The sequence below is a fragment of the Cervus elaphus genome, chromosome 21 (genome assembly GCF_910594005.1).
Source record: "Cervus elaphus chromosome 21, mCerEla1.1, whole genome shotgun sequence".
NCBI classification, from domain to species: Eukaryota; Metazoa; Chordata; class Mammalia; order Artiodactyla; family Cervidae; genus Cervus; species Cervus elaphus.
In genome coordinates, this window is record NC_057835.1 from 40478724 (window position 1) to 40499188 (window position 20465).

At 41.6% G+C, this 20465-nt stretch overlaps 1 pseudogene; it reads right to left on the reverse strand.

The window, feature by feature from the left end:
• Positions 1-19246: 19246 nt before the first annotated feature.
• On the reverse strand, positions 19247-19751 carry LOC122679095 (annotated as a pseudogene).
• Positions 19752-20465: the final 714 nt, after the last annotated feature.

The following is a 20465-nucleotide window of genomic DNA, read 5'->3' on the forward strand; positions in this document are numbered from 1 at the left end:
GGTGATATGCTTGATTCCCCGGGTCTCCTTCCCACTACCGAGTCGGTACTGGGGGTGCCCCTGCAGGCCCCACTTTCTCTTCAGATGTCCAGGGCCCTGGCCCTGATGCCAGGCTCCCTTCGCCTGTGTTGCAGCCAGCTCAGGCCTCCGAGCCCAGAGAAATGTCCTGGCCCCACCAGAGCCCTCTGACCCAGGGCTCAAGCAGTTCCACCCCACCACCTCCCAAGTCCAGAGCCTGTGACCTTGGGTTCATGGGGGCAGGGCCACAGATGAGCTCAGCAGAAGCAATGGCCAGGTCAGGGGTGAGCCGGCCTGTAGGCTCAGATGTTTGCTCTGGTTGGGAGACCCAAGATTCTGGAGCAATCGGACTCTCCCCCAGAGTGCTCCGTTAGTGCCAGACAGTGCCAGCCAGTCCCCGGCCACTTGGCTGGTGTGGACTTAGGCCCTACAGGCTGCAAGTGGGCACTGGAGCCCAGAAGCTCATCACAGCCCCTCCCCACATTGGGGCTGCCTGCGTGGACATGCTCTTTTCCCCGTCTATCACGCTCTTGTGTCTTTTACTCATTTTTTAACCTTTTTCTACAGGATGAGTTTTGCGGGGAGTGGCAGTGGAACTGGGCCTTGGGACGATCTGCCTTTTCCCACCCCTCACCCCCTCTGCAGCCTCCCCAGGCCCCACAGTGGGCTGAGCTGGGCTCTCTCACTGAGGCCTCCATGGCCCCGACTGTCAGGAGACAGAGGGAAGGAGTCCCAGAGGAGGGTTACCCTGAGAAGCCGGGGACTTGGTGGTGGTGGGGGTACCCAATGGGACAAGGAGGGGTTGGGGCTGAAGGCCAGACAGCTGAAGGGACAGGAAAGTGAGAGGGTGGGGAACCTGGCAGCCACTGGGAGGATCCAGAACTGCTGCATCTGGAAATTAACCCACTAACCCATAGATAGCTCCAGGGAAGGGCAGGGCAGGAGGGACCAGCTCTGGCTGGTGATGGACCTGCGGGTTACCATGGCAACAAGAATCGGCCTGCCTGAAGCCCTCCCATTGAGGGCCACTGAGAGCCACTGTCCCGCCCCTGAGGCAGAATGGACCCATAGGGAACTGACCTTAATTTTTATCATGTTGCTTTCCCACCTCTACACTTTTGGAAATAAATGAAGTGATTTTATTCTCAAAAAAAAAAAAATACTAATGTCATTGGTATTCCTGGATTATGGGGTGAAGGCAATGTGCTCAGTGTCCGGGTCATGGGGGCCCACTGAACCCTGGTGGAGGAAGGTACTGAATTCTTTAAAGCAGAGGAATTTTCTTCTATCTTAAGGAAATGGGCTACTCTTTGTATCTCTTCTGGTGCCTTGGACAGCCCCTTCTGATAATTTATCATGCAGATTGTTTTGGCTTGGCATTTTAATTGAAAATATGGTTAGTCACATATTGTATCACTTATTTTTAATATTTATTTTCATTTTATTTATTTGGACATGCTGGGTTTTAGTTATGACATGCACCAATGAAAAGATCCTTGCAGAATCTTTAGTTGTGGCATGTGGGATATAGATCCCTGACCAGGGATCAAACCTGGGCCCCTTGCATTGGAAGTGCAGAGTCTTAGCCACTGGACCACAGGGAAGTCTCTACATATTGTGTCACTTGTTATAGTAAGTTCACAACTTTTTCTTTCTACTTTAGGCTTCTCTCTCTCTCTCTCCCCCGCCTCCCTGCCCTCCATCCCCTCATGTAAATAAGACTGCATGGGAGCACTTAAATGGGAATTGGCTCTAATTCTGCTACTGGATTCTCAGCATTATTATTTCTAATCTATTTGCCAAGTTCTTTGCCAAGTAACTTCCAAAGAAAAAAGGTTTCACCTCCTCACTTCTATGAGTAAGACACTAATGCAAATACATCCCATCTGTTAACCTTTTTGTATTCCCTTACTACATGTAGAAGTATTTTGCCTAAGCTACATGAAATATTCTATGGGTAATGAGCCTTGTGTTTTCATAAGTGCATAGTGTCGTTAAAACATGAGTGAATCCATTGCTAAAATATTTATAGTTTAGTCAACAAACACAGACTTGAAGAGTGATCAGTTGTGGTAACAGGCATCCAAATCTTGGAAATATTTTGAGGAGTACATTACCTTACATGGTAGATACCGTCAGTCCCGAAACACTGCTTCCATATTTGGAAATTAAAACCTTTGTTCTTCTGTGACAGGAGGGGGGCACAGCACCAATGAAAAAGTGCCATCTGGACCAGGACTCCAGGAGGGAGAGAACAGGGAACAAATGGCAGATCAAAAGTCTGGATCAGAAACTCATGCAGCATTTAGAGTAGGTCTGAGCATGGTGTGCCTTTGATTTCAAAGACTGCTCCGTGCCTGGATGAGTTTTGTACTGTGGAACATGGCAAAAATTGGTCCTAAGGGAAGGCAGAGAACATTGGGTGACAGAAGGCAAAGATCAAGTTCACGAAGGAAGCATTAGCCAGTATATTAGGATCTGAACTCCATTCAGTAAGTGTTCTGAAAACATGCTGATGACACTCAGCTATTGAGTAGGGCTTCCAATTCTGCAGCATTGGAGTTCAGCCTCTGGAGGGCTGGGGGTTGATAATATTGTCTGTCAGTAAGAAAGAAGTGGAGAAACTTTTTATTTATTTATTTTTATTGAGGCATAGTTGACTCACAATATTATATAAATTTCAGGTGTATAATATAATGATTTGTTTACAGTGTTTAAAGGTTATACTCCATTTATAGTTAGGATAAAGTATTGACTGTATTCCATGTCTTCTATGATATATCCTTGAAAGTGAAAGTGTTAGTCACTCAGTCGTGTCCAACTCTTTTGAGACCCCGTGGACTGCAGTCAACCAGGCTCCTCTGTCCATGGGATTCTCCAGGCAAGATTACTGGAGTAGGTTATCCTGTCCTTCTCCAGGGATCTTCCTGACCCAGGGATCGAACCCTAGTCTCCCAATTGCAGGCAGATTCTTCACTGCTGAGCCACCAGAGAAGCCCCTACAATGTATCTTTGGAGCTTATTTTATACCTAATAGTTTATGCCTCTTAATCCCCTATCCCTCCCCACTTCCTGTCCCCATTGCTTCTCCCCACTTCCCTGTCCCCATTGGTGACCATTAGTTTGCCCTCTGTATCTGCAAGTTGTGGATATTGGTTCGACCCATCTATTCTGAGGATTTTTATCTTTTCTGGAAATCTTTTTTTCTCCTTTCTATCAATATTTCTTCTCTCTATTCTCTTTTTGAAATTCCTATTAGGCAAATGTTGAAACCTTTGAATTTTTTTCCCACCCATATTCACCTTTCTGTCCTTTCTGAGCTGTGTTCTAGGAGGATCTTTAGTTGTATCTTCTAGCTAAGTAATCATCCCTTAGTTATATCTTTTCTGTTACTCGGCACAGTTACTGAGTTTTTCAGACTTTTTCAATAATTACAACCTTCCTTTCGAAGATCCCTAGTTGTTTGTAATATGTTTCTATTAAAACAGACATTATCTTCTTATTCCTCTTAGGATGTTAATCATAAGCAATGTGCTCAGTCGTGTCCAACTCTCTGTGACCCCATGGACTAAAGCCCACCAGGCTCCTCTGTCCATGAAATTTTTCAGGCAAGAATACTGGAGCAGGTTGCCATTTCTTACTCAAGGGGATCTTTCCAACCCAGGGATCAAACCTTCGTCTATGGCGTCTCCAGCATTGGCAGGCAGATTCTTTATCACTGTTGCACCTGGGTGTACCATGTGGTACACCATATGTACCATACATACTTTTTAAAAAAAATCTCATTTTTTAACTTTGTTTCTATGGATATTAGTTTATCCATATGATGGTTATGGTCTCTTTCATTCAGAAGATGATGTCTTCCCAACCCAGGGATTGAACCTGGATCTCCTCAGGGAGATTGAATCTCCTCAGGGATTGAATCCTGCATCTCCTGCATTGGCAGGTGAATTCTTACCATTGAGCCACACTAAGATTTTAAAGAATTACTTTTCCTTAAATATTTGCTGGGTTTGGGGACTTCCCTGATAGTCAAGCAGTTAAGACTTCATGCTCCTTAATGCAAGGGGCACAGTTCAATCCCTGTTTGGGGAAGGTCTCACATGCCACATGGTGTAGTTCAAAAAAGAAAAAGAAAAAAAAATTGCTGGGTTTGCATGATTATATGGGATCTGGGCTCCTAGGTTAGTCTGTCTCATGCGATGTGTGATTACCTGGCTTGTTTCTAGAATTCCAGGCAGCGATGTGGCCTCCTCAGTGATGGAGGCTTCCCTTTTCTTCTGGGTGGCAGTGAATTCTGTCCCAAGCCCTGACTACCAGGAGGGACATCTTCCTGGTTGTGCATCGCTTCTGTCTAGGGACACAAATCTCTCCTGATCCTGCATGGCGCAAGGAGAAGGTCCAAGGGTTCGACATTCCTGGATGCCTCTGCCTCAGCCAGTCATCCTGCTGGTTGACCCTGGATCCTCTCTTTTCATCTATTTTCTCTCAGCTTGAAGCCCAAGCTGAGATACTCTCACGCTCTTTATCAGCTATCTCTTTTGTGTGTTTTGGCCATTATTTCTTCCTTCAATATAAACTCCTCTGCCTTTAATATTTTAGGAACTTTATTATAATTTCTGATCTATTGAGGGCACCAAGTCTTCTTTTCTTGTGCTGTTTTCAGTTTAAAATATTTTCTTACTGTTTATGGGGATTTGAGATGAGAGAAGCATGTTCTTAGTTTGCAATCTTGATCTGATTACCTCCTGGTCTATTACAAAGCAGGCTAGCCCAGTTTAAAGAAAGTACATCAGTGTATCTGGCAAGTAATATTTATTCCTATGACCAAATTCTACTGGAAATTTACACTGTGAGTTTATGTTAAATATATTAACAATTATTACTTTCCTGTTTGTGAATGCCTATTTTGGCCTTCTCAAAAAATCATGATATATATCAGTTCTAATTTTTCCAGTGGTCATGTATGGATGTGAGAGTTGGACTGTGAAGAAAGCTGAGTGCCAAAAAATTTATGCTTTTGAACTGTGGTGTTGGAGAAGATTCTTGAGAGTCCCTTGGACTGCAAGGAGATCCAACCAGTCCGTCCTAAAGGAGATCAGGCCTGGGTGTTCATTGGAAGAAGGACTGATGCTGAAGCTGAAACTCCAGTACTTTGGCCACCTCATGGGACGAGTTGACTCATTGGAAAAGACCCTGATGCTGGGTGGGATTGGGGGCAGGAGGAGAAGGGGATGACAGAGGATGAGATGGCTGGATGGAATCACTGATTTGATGGACATGAGTTTGAGTAAACTCCGGGAGTTTGTGATGGACAGGGAGGCCTGGCGTGCTGCGATTCATGGGGTTGCAAAGTGTCGGACACGACTGAGCAACTGAACTGAAGATAGGAAAATAGAGGCTTAGAGGGGTGAAATCATTTATCCAAGTCCAACAGATAGCCAGAGACAGAACCAGAATTCATGCCTATGTCTTGCTATAACAACAACTTCTTTCCATTAAAGACAAAAGGTAATGATAATGCACAATGTTCTCACTATGGGATACCAAAAAAACACAGTTAGCATTCACTGGAGTGGGTTCTTCTAGAAATCCTGAAGTCAGGAGTCACTGATTATTGTGGATAATTCGTCAGCAAATCGCTGAGCTGACAGCACTTTTCAATTTCATTTCGTTGCCTTTGTCAATAAGATTTATTCTTAGAGGAATTTGTGAACTGTTAGTGCTATCTCAATGGGCAGCGCACAGAAATGGTGTGTACATATTGGTAAACATCTCCGCAGGGTTGGCAAGTTACAGGTGTTATTTTGCATTGATTTTTTTCCATGCTTTCAGCCGAGGTTTATTTTCATATAAGCAGTAATTACAGAAAACGAGTGCCTGTGAGGGTAAACGTAGTTATGCTGGTTAAAGAGCATTATGTGTATTATGTGGCATGCTGTAATTATTGAAGTTATTTCACAGGAAACAAGTCTTTCTGAGCAATTGTGATACATGGGGTTCAGATCAATAAAGGCAAAGATTATAGACAGTTTAAGCTTTTGTAAAGTCTGTGTTGTGTTGTTCAAGAAGCATTTTTGGAGAATCTGTCATAATAAACATTTGGAAAATGAAAAGATATAGGAATAAAAATACTTTGTTTTTAGCTGAGAAGGTTTAAATACACAAGTGCCAGTAGGCTTAAAACTAAAAATGTTGTCAGAATGCAACGGGGTCCATCAGAGAAGCTGGGGAGGTTATGGAGCTGGGTCAGCAATGGTGTTCCATCCCTGTTGAACAGCATTCTTTGCTGTTTGATTTCCTTGGTATGTTGTTGCTGTCATTCAGTCACTAAATCATGTCCGACTCTTTGCAACCCCATGGACTGAAGCACTCCAGTTTCCTCTGTCATCCATTATCTCCCGGAGATTGTTCAAATTCAGGTCCATTGAGTCAGTGATGCAATCTAACCATCTCATCTTCTGTCAACCCTTTCTCCTCCTGCTTTCAGTCTTTCTCAGAATCCGGGTCTTTTCCAATGAGTCTGCTCTTCATGTCAGGTGGCCAAAAGATTAGAGCTTCAGCATCAGTCCTTCCAATGAAAATTCAGGATTGATTTCCTTTAGGATTGACTGGTTTGATCTTTCTGTCCAAGGGGGACAAGCGCCACAGCACCACAATTTGAAACTATCAGTTCTTTCATGCTCAGCCTTCTTTATAGTCCAACTCTGACATACGTACATGACTACAGGAAAAACCATAGCTTTGAGTATATGGACCTTTGTTGGTAAAGTGATGTTTCTGCTTTTTAATATGCTGTCTAGATTTGTCATAGCTTTGCTTCCAAGGAACAAGCATCTTTTAATTTCATGGCTCCAGTCACCATCCTCAGTGATTTTGGAGCCCAAGAAAATAAGATCTGTCACTGCTTCCACTTTTTTTCCCATTTATTTGCCATGCAATGATGGGACCAGATGCCATGATCTTAGTATTTTTGAATGTTGAGTTTTAAGCCAGCTTTTTTCGCTTCTAGATGCTCTTTAGTTCCTTTGCACTTTCTACCACTAGAGTGGTATCATCTGCATATATGAGGTTATCGTTATTTCTCCAGCAGTCTTGATTCCAGCTTGTGATTCACCCAGCCTGGTATTGCACATGATGTACTTTGCATAGAAGTTAAATAAACAGGATAGCAAAATACAACCTTGTTGTACTCCTTTCCCAATTTTGAACCGGTCGGTTGTTCCATGTCTGATTCTAACTGTTGCTTTGTGACCCACATACAGGTTTCTCAGGAGACAGGTAAGGTGGTATTCCCATATCTTAAAGAATTTCCTCAGTTTGTTAAGGCTTTAGCATAGTCAGTGAAGCAGAAATAGATGTTTTTCTGGGATTGCCTTGCCTTCTCTGTGATCCAACAAATGTTGGCAATTTGATCTCTGGTTCTTCACCTTTTTAAAATCCAGCTTGTACATCTATCTGTAAGTTCTTGGTTCATGTACTACAGAAGCCTAGCTTAAAGGATTTTGAGCATAACCTTGCCTGCATGTGAAATGAGTGCCCTTATTTTGTAGTTATCCTGATGCTGGGAAAGATTGAAGGCAGGAAGAGAAAGGGATGACAGAGGATAAGATGATTGGATGGCATCACCGACTCAATGGACATGAATTTGAGCAAGCTCTGGGAGTTAGTAATAGACAAGGAAGCCTGGTGTGCTTCAGTCCATGGGGTTGCAAAGAGTTGGACACGACTGAGTGACTGAACTGTATGGTAGTTGAACCACTCTTTGGCATTGCCCTTCTTTGGAATTAGAATGAAAACTGACCTTTTCCAGTCCTATGGTTACTGCTAGTTTACCAAATTTGCTGGCATATTGAATGCAGCACTTTATCAGCATCATCGTTTAGGGTTTTAAATGGCTCAGCTGGAATTCCATCACTTTTGCTAACTTTGTAGTAATGTTTCCTAAGGCCCACTTGACTTCACACTTCAGGATGTCTGGCTCTAGGTTAGTGACCAGACCATTGTGGTTATCTTGGTCATTAAGACCTTTTTTGTATACTTCTGTGTATTCTTGCCACCTCTTCTAAATCTTCTGCCTCTGTTAGGTCCTACTGTTCCTGTCCTTTATCATGCCCATCTTTGAGTGAAATATTCCCTTAGTATCTCCAATTTTCTTGAAGAGATTGCTAGTCTTTCCCGTTCTATTGTTTTCCTCTATTTCTTTGCTTTGTTCATTTAAGAAGGCCTTCTTATCTCTCCTTGCTGTTCTCTGGAACTCTGCATTCAGTTGAGTATATCTTTTCCTTTCTCCCTTGCTTTTTACTTCTCTTCTTTCCTCAGCTATTTGTAAAGCCTCCTCAGCCAACCATTTTGCCTTCTTGCATTTCTTTTTCTTGGGGATGGTTTAGGTCACTGCCTCCTGTAAAGTGTTATGAAACTCTGTCCATAGTTCTTCAGGCACTCTGTCTACCAGATCTAATCCCTTGAATCTATTCACCACTCTTACCGTATAATCATAAGGGATTTGATTTAGGTCATACCTGAATTGCCTAGTGGTTTTTCCTACTTTCTTCAATTTAAACCTGAATTTTTGCAATAAGAGGCTGATGATCTGAGCCACAGTCAGCTCTAGGTCTTGTTTTGCTGTCTGCGTAGAGCTTCTCCATCTTTGGCCACAGGAAATATAATCAGTCTGATTTTGGTATTGACCATTTGGTGATTTCCATCTGAATTAAATTTGCCCATTCCCATCCATTTTAGTTCACTGATCCCTAAGATATAGATGTTCGCTCTTGCCATCTCCTCCTTGACCATGTCCAATTTACCTTGACTCATGGACCTAACATTCCAGGTTCCTATGCAATATTGTTCTTTATAGCATTGGACTTTACTTTCACCACCAGACACATCCACAACTGAGTGTCATTTCCACTTTGGCCTAGCATTCTTACTGGAGCTATTAGTATTTGCCCTCTGCTCTTTCCCAGTAGCATGTTGGACACCTTCCAACCTTTTGAGCTCTCTTCTGATATCTTTTTGCCTTCTCATCCTCCCTCCCAAGATTGTGAGTTAGTGGATGCAAATTCCTTATCATTTACTTTCAACCAGTTGTTTGAGACACATTTCTCAAACTAAACTCATACACTTTTCTTGCATTCCTTTCTGGTTTCCTCGCTGCCTTAAGGTCAGCCTAGGTGGCTGATGGCAGAGCAGACCACTGGAGAATAGTCTGAAGAGCCGTCTCTGAGGGACTTGGAGTCAGTTATTACCTCATTCAGGGCTTCGGTCCAAATATGGGTGGGACACATACAGATGACTTTGTGTCTAACATTCTAAGTTCCAAAGTAGTGAGCATGTGTTACATTCATGACTGTTCATCATCTTTTGGGTGGCCTTTCTATATTTAGAGACACCTCTTTTATAATGAATTTTTACCTCCTCGATATAGACATAGATGTAAATTTCAAGTCTTTTTGCCATGAGGATGCAGACATGAAGCCAGACTGCAATCAGATGCACCTGGATGAGTCTACAATTCACATGTGAAGAATGTAAGATAACATGATGGGAATGGAGCCTCCATTTTTGGTGACACCGGTGGCCATGGGAGCCTTTCTGCCAAGGCTTGGACGGTGCTGGTTTCCTCACCTGACCAGTTCAGTGGTGTGAAATTGGGCTTTGTTTTTAAAGGTAAGCCTAGCACTGGTTCTCCAGACCTCCTAACAATTTATGTGCTACCCAATATCTCTTAAATACATTTCTTTTCTAATTAATCAGTCAGGGTTTCCTCTGTTACTTACAGCTAAGAACTGCTCTTGATAGATAAATAATCTGGTGTATCTGTATTCCCTGGCCTGACTCATCTTTAAAGAACACCCCTACTTTCTCATATAAATTAAGGGAGGCTTGAGGTGGAATTCATTCACCTGTTCAAACAGCAAGTGTTGTTAGATGCCTTCAGTGTGTAAGGTACTGTATTAGGCACTGAGTATTCAGTGGAGAAGACTCTTGCTAGTCTTGAGGGACTTGAAATCTTGTAGCACAGATAAACATTAGCATATAAACCCAATGTGCTGTGACAGAGGACTGAACCAGATGTGACCTGTGAATGTGATATGATTGATAAAATACTGGAATTTTTTCAGCCATTTGGCAGCAGTTGAGGATGAAACAGCTGGGAATCGTTTATAGTGAAAGAATCTAATACATGAAAAGAACTTTCTTTAGAGTAGGAAGGGAAGGAAGAAAAGGTCACATAATTGACCACCTTGCTTCCTTTTTTTCCTGCCTTGTTTTCAGGGCTGGTATGGATGCTTGGCTGGGTCTTATTTCAAACGTGTGGGACATTTGGGATTGGGGAGGTGGAGGAAGTTGGGAGAGTATTGGCACTTACTTGATGTTATTCTCGGTGGTGGTGATTTGACTGAAGGATAAAAGAAGTACAGAAAGCATAGATTTAGGTTCCACTGTTGTTATCAGTTGCCTACGACGTACCTGACATTCTTTGGAGGTTTTCCATGTTATCTCAATTAGTTTTTTTCTCCCTCCATACCTGTGTATATGTAGATGTCTTCAAATTGCAAGTGGAGGAGAAGCTACATAAACTAGGAAGAAGGGAAAAGGAAAATTTTTGATTCACGTAACTGAAAAATTTGGAGGTAACTTCATGGTAAAAAATGGCTCAGAGGGTAAAGCGTCTGCCTGCAAGGTGGAAGACCTGGATTCGATCCCTGAGACCTGGGTTCGATCCCTGGGTCAGGAAGGTCCCCTGGAGAAGGAAATGGCAACCCACTCCAGTACTCTTGCCTGGAAAATCCCATGGACGGAGAAGCCTGGTGCAGGCTACAGTCCATGGGGTCGCAAAGAGTCGGACACGACTGAGCGACTTTACTTTCACTTTTACTTTCATATGGAAAAAACTGGACCTAGATGTTCAGATAATATCATCTGTCTGTCTCCAAACAGTGCTTCTCTTGTTGACTTTCTTTTCTGGTTGCTGCCTCCCTGATAGAGGTTGAGAGCACCAAGGTCACATCCCACCTGGTTAGTCACATCAGTGGAAGAACTTCCGTTTTCTGAGAGTGGCAGCAAAAGTGCCAGGTTTCATCCTGAATCACTCAGGATGGTTTTGGCCACAAGTAACAGAAAACTGGGTCAAAGGGGCTTAGTTTTTCACACAGCAGAAAGCCCAGAGATAGAGGCAGTTCCAAAATGAGTTGATGTAGGGGATCAGTCATGTGAGGGCATTTGGTCAGCTTCTCTGTGGGCCGCCTCCTTGTAATCTCAGATGGTTGGAGCAGCTCCTGATATCACATCTTCATATGACAATGTCCAAAGGTAGTAAAGAGTAAGTCCCTGCTTGTGTCTTTTGAGAATGCAGAAAAACTCTACAGAATTCCTCTCCTAGGTCTCGTGGGTCAGTTACCTTGCACACTTGTGCTTTACCAATCCTTTTCAAAGGGAATACAATTACTTGGTAGTTTTAGGCTTATTGACATTTATCCCCTAGGGGCTGGATATGAACCCTTGGATATTGCTAAGGTCACCCAATAATTGAAAGTCAGAATTTAATTTGCAAGGAAGAAGAGGTAGGCTGTTTCAGTCCTTGGCAGTATCTGCCTGTGTCTCACTGGGTTAATTCAGGTTATGTATCCATTCCTGAACCAATCACAGTGACCATCCCTAGATACATGCCTACCTGTGATGCTATGGAGGTAGTGGCCTTGATGGTTCATAGGGGTATTTTGTCAGTCTGCTGAACTCAGAGCAGCTGAGTGGAAGAAGTTGGGTCCCTACTATTCAAACTGACTCCTAAGCTAACTGTCGTACCCAGAGGAGCAGGAAAACCCTTGTTAGATTCTTGACTCAACTGTTAAATTAAGAAAAAAGGAATTCCTGTTCCTGTCATTCATCTGTGATCCAAGGTTTGGGGTAGCTCATGAATATTTCAGAGTCACCATAGCAAGTGACCCCCATGGTCAAGGATAAAGAAAAACATGTGTTAAACAGGATCTTTCAGACAGAAGGCATGTTATAAGCTGCTCAACAGAACACTGTTATTATGGACCATCTGTAAAATGTGGACATGTTTGTTAGGCAGAGTCATTTATTGTAATACTTGGCATCATGAAATTTCACTGTTACTGTGCTTCTTCACCTTGCTATATCTTTGGGAAATTCTCCATTTTAAGATTTCTTTATATAAATGTAGATGATCAAAAGGCTTTACTGAAGAGATGATAATTTTGTGTTGGGCACAGATGTGAATATGCATGGGATGAATCTCCTAGACTACATTTGAATTGAGTGGTTAAATTTTTCTATCATGACATTCTTCTCTTCAAAATGTGTAACAGCCTCTTGTTTTATACTGTGATGAGACTTCATTCTTCCTGATTTTTGGACCCCTGGTAACCTGCTCTTCCCTAGCTTTTTAGTCATTATGCTCGTACTCTGTAACCTAACTTCTGCCTAAGTTTCCACTTCCGCCTTCTGACTTGGTGTGTGCGTGTTCTGACCACTGAAATGTCCTCCGTCTGCTTTCCCAAATTCTTCCTATTCCTCATGGCCAAGCTGCCTTTCTCCTACTCTGCTAGCTGACATGGTTCTCCCTCCTCTTCGAACCCTGATTATCCCACTTAAGGAATTTTAGCATCTTAAATGCTCCACACTTCTCTGTTCACTGACTGTCTCCGTGTGTACATCCTATCTTGTCTCCTTAGTTACAGCTTTTGGAGATATAACAGGTAACTCTGGCTCGACTATTTTTCTGTACTCCCAGTGGCTACTAGAGATTTGAACTTGGATGCCTCAGAGTCATCTTAACTTTAACGAGACCGAAGCGGCACCTGTTACCTGCCCCTCCTTCCTGCTCCAACTCGCTCCTGTTGTTGTAATCATTTTCTGTAAAAAGCTTCTATGCACCCAAGCCACTCTTGATTCTGCCCTTTCTTTTAGGAACTCATCATTCAGCCTGAGTTCTCTCAATTCTCTTCCTAAACATGTCTTGGGATCCTTTTCTCCATCCCTGACACCACTGGCTTGGTTCAGACCTTTGTGATCATTCACTGGGACCATTATTCTTCCAACAGATCTCCCTGGCTCCAGGCTCAGTTTTATTTATTTATTTTTATTGAAATATAGTGGATTTACAAGTTTATGTTAGTTTCTGGTATACAGTGAAGTGATTCATATCTATATATTTTCACATTCTTTTCCATTATAGTTTATTACAAGATACGATAGGACCTTTCTGTTTTTTACATGTAATAGTGTGTATCTGTTTATCCCAAACTCCCAGTTTATCCTTCCCCCTTCCCTTTTCTCCTTTGTAACCATAAATTTGTTTTCTATGTCTGTGAGTCTGTTTCTGTTTTGTGAATAAGTTCATTAATAAGTTCATTAGTATCCTTTTTTTTTTTCTTAGATTTCACATATAAGTGATATCATATGATATTTGACTTTCTCTTTCTGACTTACTTCATTCAGTATGATAATATCTAGTTTTAGCCATGTTGCTGGAAATGGTAATATTTCCTTATTTTTATGGCTGAGTATTTATTCCATTGTATATATGTACCACATCTTTATCCATTCATCTGTTGATGGACATTTAGGTTGCTTCCATTGCCTGTTGTGAATAATGCTGCTATGAGCATTGTGATGCATGTATCTTTTTGGATTAAAGTTTTCTCCAGATACATGCTGAGGGCTGGGATTGCTGGATTGTATGGCAATTCTATTTTTAGTTTTTTAAAGAAACTTCATGCTGTTTTTCCATAGTGACGGTATCAATTTATATTCCCATCAACAGTATAGCAATTCTCCCTTTTCTTCATACTCTCTCCAGCACTTATTATTTGTAGACTTTATGGTGATGGCCATTCAGACTGGTGTGAAGTGACACCTCATTGTACTTTTGATGTGCATTTTGCTAATAATTGGTGATACTGAGCATCTTCTCATACATCTGTTGGCCATCTGTATCAGACTCACTTCTTTAAGCCCATCATGTTTACAGCTGCCACACTCCTACTTAAAAACTCCTTGGTCATTTCCACTGCCAGAAAAAAATTCAGACCTCTGACATAGCTCACAAAGTCATTTATAATCCCATTCCCTGCCTAGCTTTCCAGCTTCGTGTTCTGTACTTTTTAAAAAATAAATCTATATAGTTTTATTATGACAAAAAACTGACAGTGTTGATATGAAGTTTACATTTAAATAAGTTTTCACAGAAACCTAACACACGCCTAAAAATTACAACGGAGTTCTAGATGCAGGGTCTAGACAATGTCAAGAACTGATGGATCTCATGATTCGAGACAGCATTTTGTATATTAGTTAATTCTTAGGATTAAAAAATTTGCTTTGTTTTAAAGTGAAAGAGACATGTGCACCCCAATGTTCATCGCAGCACTGTTTATAACAGCCAGGACACGGAAGCAACCTAGATGTCCATCAGCAGATGAATGGATAAGGAAGCTGTGGTACATATACACCATGGAATATTACTCAGCCATTAAAAAGAATTCATTTGAATCAGTTCTAATGAGATGGATGAAACTGGAGCCCATTATACAGAGTGAAGTAAGTCAGAAAGATAAAGACCAATACAGTATACTAATGCATATATATGGAATTTAGAAAGATGGTAATGATAACCCTATATGCAAAACAGAAAAAGAAACACAGATGTACAGAACAGACTTTTGGACTCTGTGGGAGAAGGCGAGGGTGGGATGTTTCGAGAGAATAGCATCGAAATATGTATATTATCTAGGGTGAAACAGATCACCATCCCAGGTTGGATGCATGAGACAAGTACTCGGGCCTGGTGCACTGGGAAGACCCAGAGGGATGGAGTGGGGAGGGAGGTGGGAGTGGGGATCGGGATGGGGAATACATGTAAATCCATGGCTGATTCATGTCAATGTATGGCAAAAACCACTACAATATTATAAAGTAATTAGCCTCCAGCTAATAAAAATAAATGGAAAAAAATAATAAAGTGAACCACTGCCCCAGTATGAAAACTAAATCTTCTCCTGAGACCAGGGCTTTTGAAATCATTCCACTCTTGAACTTGTGCTGTCAGTGACTGAACCCTGCCACCAAGGATTTCAAAGTTCAAGAAACAGAGGCTCCAAGAGTTTTCCACTGGCCCTTTCTTTCCCTACTCACCTACGTCCTATCCCACACTGCCCTTCCCTAAATACCTCACCAGTGGCTTGGATGGAGAAGCTGATATTGGTAACTTCACAATAGGAAAAGAAAGGGTCTTTTTGTCAGTTTCATAAGTAGCACCTCTCAGACAGAACGATCTGCCTATGTACACACTCCAATGAGACTTTTCCTCCTCAACCAGTTTCCATCCCCCAAATAGCAGCTTTGGTAGCTTCTTAGTCCTTTGTTGGGAACAGCATTAAGCTCAGGCAGGGAATACCTTGGCTTCTAATTTTCAGGCACTCACAGCTTTTTTTTTTTTTTTTTTTAAATTTATTTATTTATTTATTTTTTCAGTGGGTTTTGTCATACATTGACACGAACCAGCAATAGATTTACATGTATTCCCCATCCCGATCCCCCCTCCCACCCCCCTCTCCACCCGACTCCTCTGGGTCTTCCCAGTGCACCAGGCCCGAGCACTTGTCCCATGCATCCCACCTGGGCTGGTGACCTGTTTTACCATAGATAATATACATGCTGTTCTTTCGCAACATCCCACCCTCATCTTCTCCCACAGAGTCCAAAAGTCTGTTCTGTACTTCTGTGTCTCTTTTTCTGTTTTGCATATAGGGTTGTCGTTACCATCTTTCTAAATTCCATATATATGTGTTAGTATACTGTATTGGTCTTTATCTTTCTGGCTTACTTCACTCTGTATAATGGGCTCCAGTTTCATCCATCTCATTAGAACTGGTTCAAATGAATTCTTTTTAACGGCTGAGTAATATTCCATGGTGTATATGTACCACAGCTTCCTTATCCATTCATCTGCTGATGGGCATCTAGGTTGCTTCCATGTCCTGGCTATTATAAACAGTGCTGCGATGAACATTGGGGTGCACGTGTCTCTTTCAGATCTGGTTTCCTCAGTGTGTATGCCCAGAAGTGGGATTGCTGGGTCATATGGCAGTTCTATTTCCAGTTTTTTAAGAAATCTCCACACTGTTTTCCATAGTGGCTGTACTAGTTTGCATTCCCACCAACAGTGTAAGAGGGTTCCCTTTTCTCCACACCCTCTCCAGCATTTATTGCTTGTAGACTTTTGGATAGCAGCCATCCTGACTGGTGTGTAATGGTACCTCATTGTGGTTTTGATTTGCATTTCTCTGATAATGGGTGATGTTGAGCATCTTTTCATGTGTTTGTTAGCCATTTATATGTCTTCTTTGGAGAAATGTCTGTTTAGTTCTTTGGCCCATTTTTTGATTGGGTCATTTATTTTTCTGGAATTGAGCTTCAAGTGTTGCTTGTATATTTTTGAAATGAATCCTTTGTCTGTTTCTTCATTTGCTATTATTTTCTCCCAATCTGAGGGCTGTCTTTTCACCTTACTTATAGTTTCCTTTGTTGTGCAAAAGCTTTTAAGTTTCATTAGGTTTGTTTAGTTTTGCTTTTATTTCCAATATTCTGAGAGGTGGGTCATAGAGGATCTTGCTGTGGTTTATGTCGGAGAGTGTTTTGCCTATGTTCTCCTCTAGGAGTTTTATAGTTTCTGGTCTAACATTTAGATCTTTAATCCATTTTGAGTTTATTTTTGTGTATGGTGTTAGAAAGTGTTCTAGTTTCATTCTAAGTGGTTGACCAGCTTTCCCAGCACCACTTGTTAAAGAGGTTGTCTTTTTTTCCATTGTACATCCTTGCCTCCTTTGTCAAAGATAAGGTGTCCATAAGTTCGTGGATTTATCTCTGGGCTTTCTATTCTGTTCCATTGATCTATATTTCTGTCTTTGTGCCCGTACCATATTGTCTTGATGACTGTGGCTTTGTAGTAGAGTCTGAAGTCAGGCAGGTTGATTCCTCCAGTTCCCTTCTTCTTTCTCAAGATTACTTTGGCTATTCGAGGTTTTTTGTATTTCCATACAAATTGTGAAATTATTAGTTCTAGTTCTGTGAAAATACCGTTGGTAGCTTGATGGGGATTGCATTGAATCTATAGATTGCTTTGGGTAGAATAGCCATTTTGACAATATTGATTCTTCCAATCCATGAGCATGGTATGTTTCTCCATCTGTTTGTGTCCTCTTTGATTTCTTTCATCAGTGTTTTATAGTTTTCTATGTATAGGTCTTTTGTTTCTTTAGGTAGATATATTCCTAAGTATTTTATTCTTTTTGTTGCAGTGGTGAATGGTATTGTTTCCTTAATTTCTCTTTCTGTTTTTTCATTGTTAGTATATAGGAATGCAAGGGATTTTTGTGTGTTAATTTTATATCCTGCAACTTTACTATATTCATTGATTAGCTCTAGTAATTTTCTGGAAGAGTCTTTAGGGTTTTCTATGTAGAGGATCATGTCATCTGCAAACAGCGAGAGTTTCACTTCTTCTTTTCCTATCTGGATTCCTTTTACTTCTTTTTCTGCTCTGATTGCTGTGGCCAAAACTTCCAACACTATGTTGAATAGTAGTGGTGAGAGTGGGCACCCTTGTCTTGTTCCTGATTTCAGGGGAAATGCTTTCAATTTTTCACCATTGAGGGTGATGCTTGCTGTGGGTTTGTCATATATAGCTTTTATTATGTTGAGGTATGTTCCTTCTATTCCTGCTTTCTGGAGAGTTTTAATCATGAATGGATGTTGAATTTTGTCAAAGGCTTTCTCTGCATCTATTGAGATAATCATATGGTTTTTATCTTTTAATTTGTTAATGTGGTGTATTACATTGATTGATTTGCGGATATTAAAGAATCCTTGCATTCCTGGGATAAAGCCCACTTGGTCGTGGTGTATGATTTTTTTAATATGTTGTTGGATTCTGTTTGCTAGAATTTTGTTAAGGATTTTTGCATCTATGTTCATCAGTGATATTGGCCTGTAGTTTTCTTTTTTTGTGGCATCCTTGTCTGGTTTTGGAATTAGGGTGATGGTGGCCTCATAGAATGAGTTTGGAAGTTTACCTTCCTCTGCAATTTTCTGGAAGAGTTTGAGTAAGATAGGTGTTAGCTGTTCTCTAAATTTTTGGTAGAATTCAGCTGTGAAGCCATCTGGTCCTGGGCTTTTGTTTGCTGGAAGATTTCTGGTTACAGTTTCGATTTCCTTGCTTGTGATGGGTCTGTTAAGATCTTCTATTTCTTCCTGGTTCAGTTTTGGAAGGTTATACTTTTCTAAGAATTTGTCCATTTCATCCAAGTTGTCCATTTTATTGGCATAGAGCTGCTGGTAGTAGTCTCTTATGATCCTTTGTATTTCAGTGTTGTCTGTTGTGATCTCTCCATTTTCATTTCTAATTTTGTTAATTTGGTTCTTCTCTCTTTGCTTCTTAATGAGTCTTGCTAATGGTTTGTCAATTTTGTTTATTTTTTCAAAAAACCAGCTTTTAGCTTTGTTGATTTTTGCTATGGTCTCTTTACACTCACAGCTTTTAAATAGTCTCTCACAGTCCTCCTTTCAGTTGCCAATGACATTTTTTGAAAGGATACAATATTCTGGACACAGAACCCAATCATCATTAGTTGTTCTTTCCTTTGTTTCACCGTTTCCCCAAATTTTAACAAAAATGATCCTAACCCATCTCTCTTCTTTCCCACCCCATCCCAGCCACCCCAAATAATACACCAGTAATAGCCAAAAATGACACACATGTTACGCTGTAAAAATGCCGAGTTAACCCTATTGGGAAGAAGGCTGTGTGGGTTGTGGAGATGCTCTTTGAAGATCTACAGAATCTCTTGCTCTCCCACATTCTATTCTGTGTTTTGTCCTTCATAGAAGGCCCTTTGCTTTTTTTTTTTTTTTTTTTCTTAGCAAAGTTCAGAACGGATTGCCTTGAAACACTGGCCCTCCTTCCCCTCGATCAGGATGGGTGTGCAAACTATACAGCATGGAACGGCTTTAAAGCCCTTGGGCTGCTGTAGGGCACAGAAACTATACTGGTTCTACAAAGGACATCTTCTCAAGCCACCTTTATGGTGTCAAAACAAATAGAACTCCTTCTTTCCCCACTTGAAACCCACAGTCAGATGTGACAGAGACTGGTATTCAAGAGAGTTAATTCTTGTCATCTTTTTTGTCATCATCCACGTCAGCCTTCCTCATAGAAGGATATGACAACCTGTGGGCACTTGACATTGGCTTCCTTGTCAGGGACCAGGTCAGCCTCATCAGAGTTCTTCCATTTCATCAGGAACATGAGTTCTCCACTGGAGTCTGTAGCTCCAATGATCCTCTCTGGTTCCAAACCCCGGGCAAAGCCTCGTGGCTTTTCTGACTCTTCTTTCTTCCTCTTTGGTTTGCTCTTCTCCCCCTTATCTTCCGAGTCAGAATCAGCTTTGCGCTTGCCTGCCTCTGATTTATCTGTCTCGTGTGCTGTTTTCTGTGACAGCAGAAACTCAGAAACTGAGGTTAGGGCAATCCAGGTTCTCTTCTGGTTCCCATGTGTTATCCTCATCTGAGAACCCCTTCCACTTTAGGAGATAGTCCACTTTGCCCTTTACCACTCGATGGTCTAAAACTTTTCCCACCACATATTCTTCTTCCTCTTCTTCTAACACCTCCTCCACTTTCTTCTTGTTTTGTTTTTTCCCCATGGTATCCGCCAGCTTTCTGGTATAATGGATGACGCTGCTCGGGTCTTGCAGTCATCAACCCTCCCTACGCTGGTTCAAGCGTCCAGGCTGTCTCGTCCATCCTCTTCCCAATTTACTATGTTTCCTCTCCAGCCCAATCTCCCAGCCATCCACCCAGCCATCGTAGCATTATCTCGGTCTCCTCAGGCAGAAGAGCGACCCGCAAATGCCTTGTATTCTGTACTTTCTGATGATGAGTCCTTTGCTCCAGGCAAATTGAACTTCTACTGGTCACATGAAAACCTGGGCACCTTCAGGTTTGCATATCCTCTGGTTCCTTTTTGGATAGAATTCTGAACATTTCAGAAAGTTGTTTGCTGATGTCCTCTGGGTATGATGGGGAATCCCCTTAGGTTGAGTGTATGCTAGATCATATGTTATACATATTTGTTTTTTCAAAGGAATGAGAGATACATGAATTAGAACATAATTGAGAGATGGAAATCTACTCTGAACTCTCTGTTGGATTAATCATTAATATATTTTAAGCTCCATATTTTGGGTGGAGGTAGGACATAAACTGTGGTATTGGAGAAGACTCTTGAGAGTCCCTTGGACTGCAAGGAGATCCAACCAGTCCATCCTAAAGGAGATCAGTCCTGGGTGTTCATTAGATGGACTGATGTTGAAGCTGAAACTCCAATAATTTGGCCACCTGATGTGAAGAGCTGACTC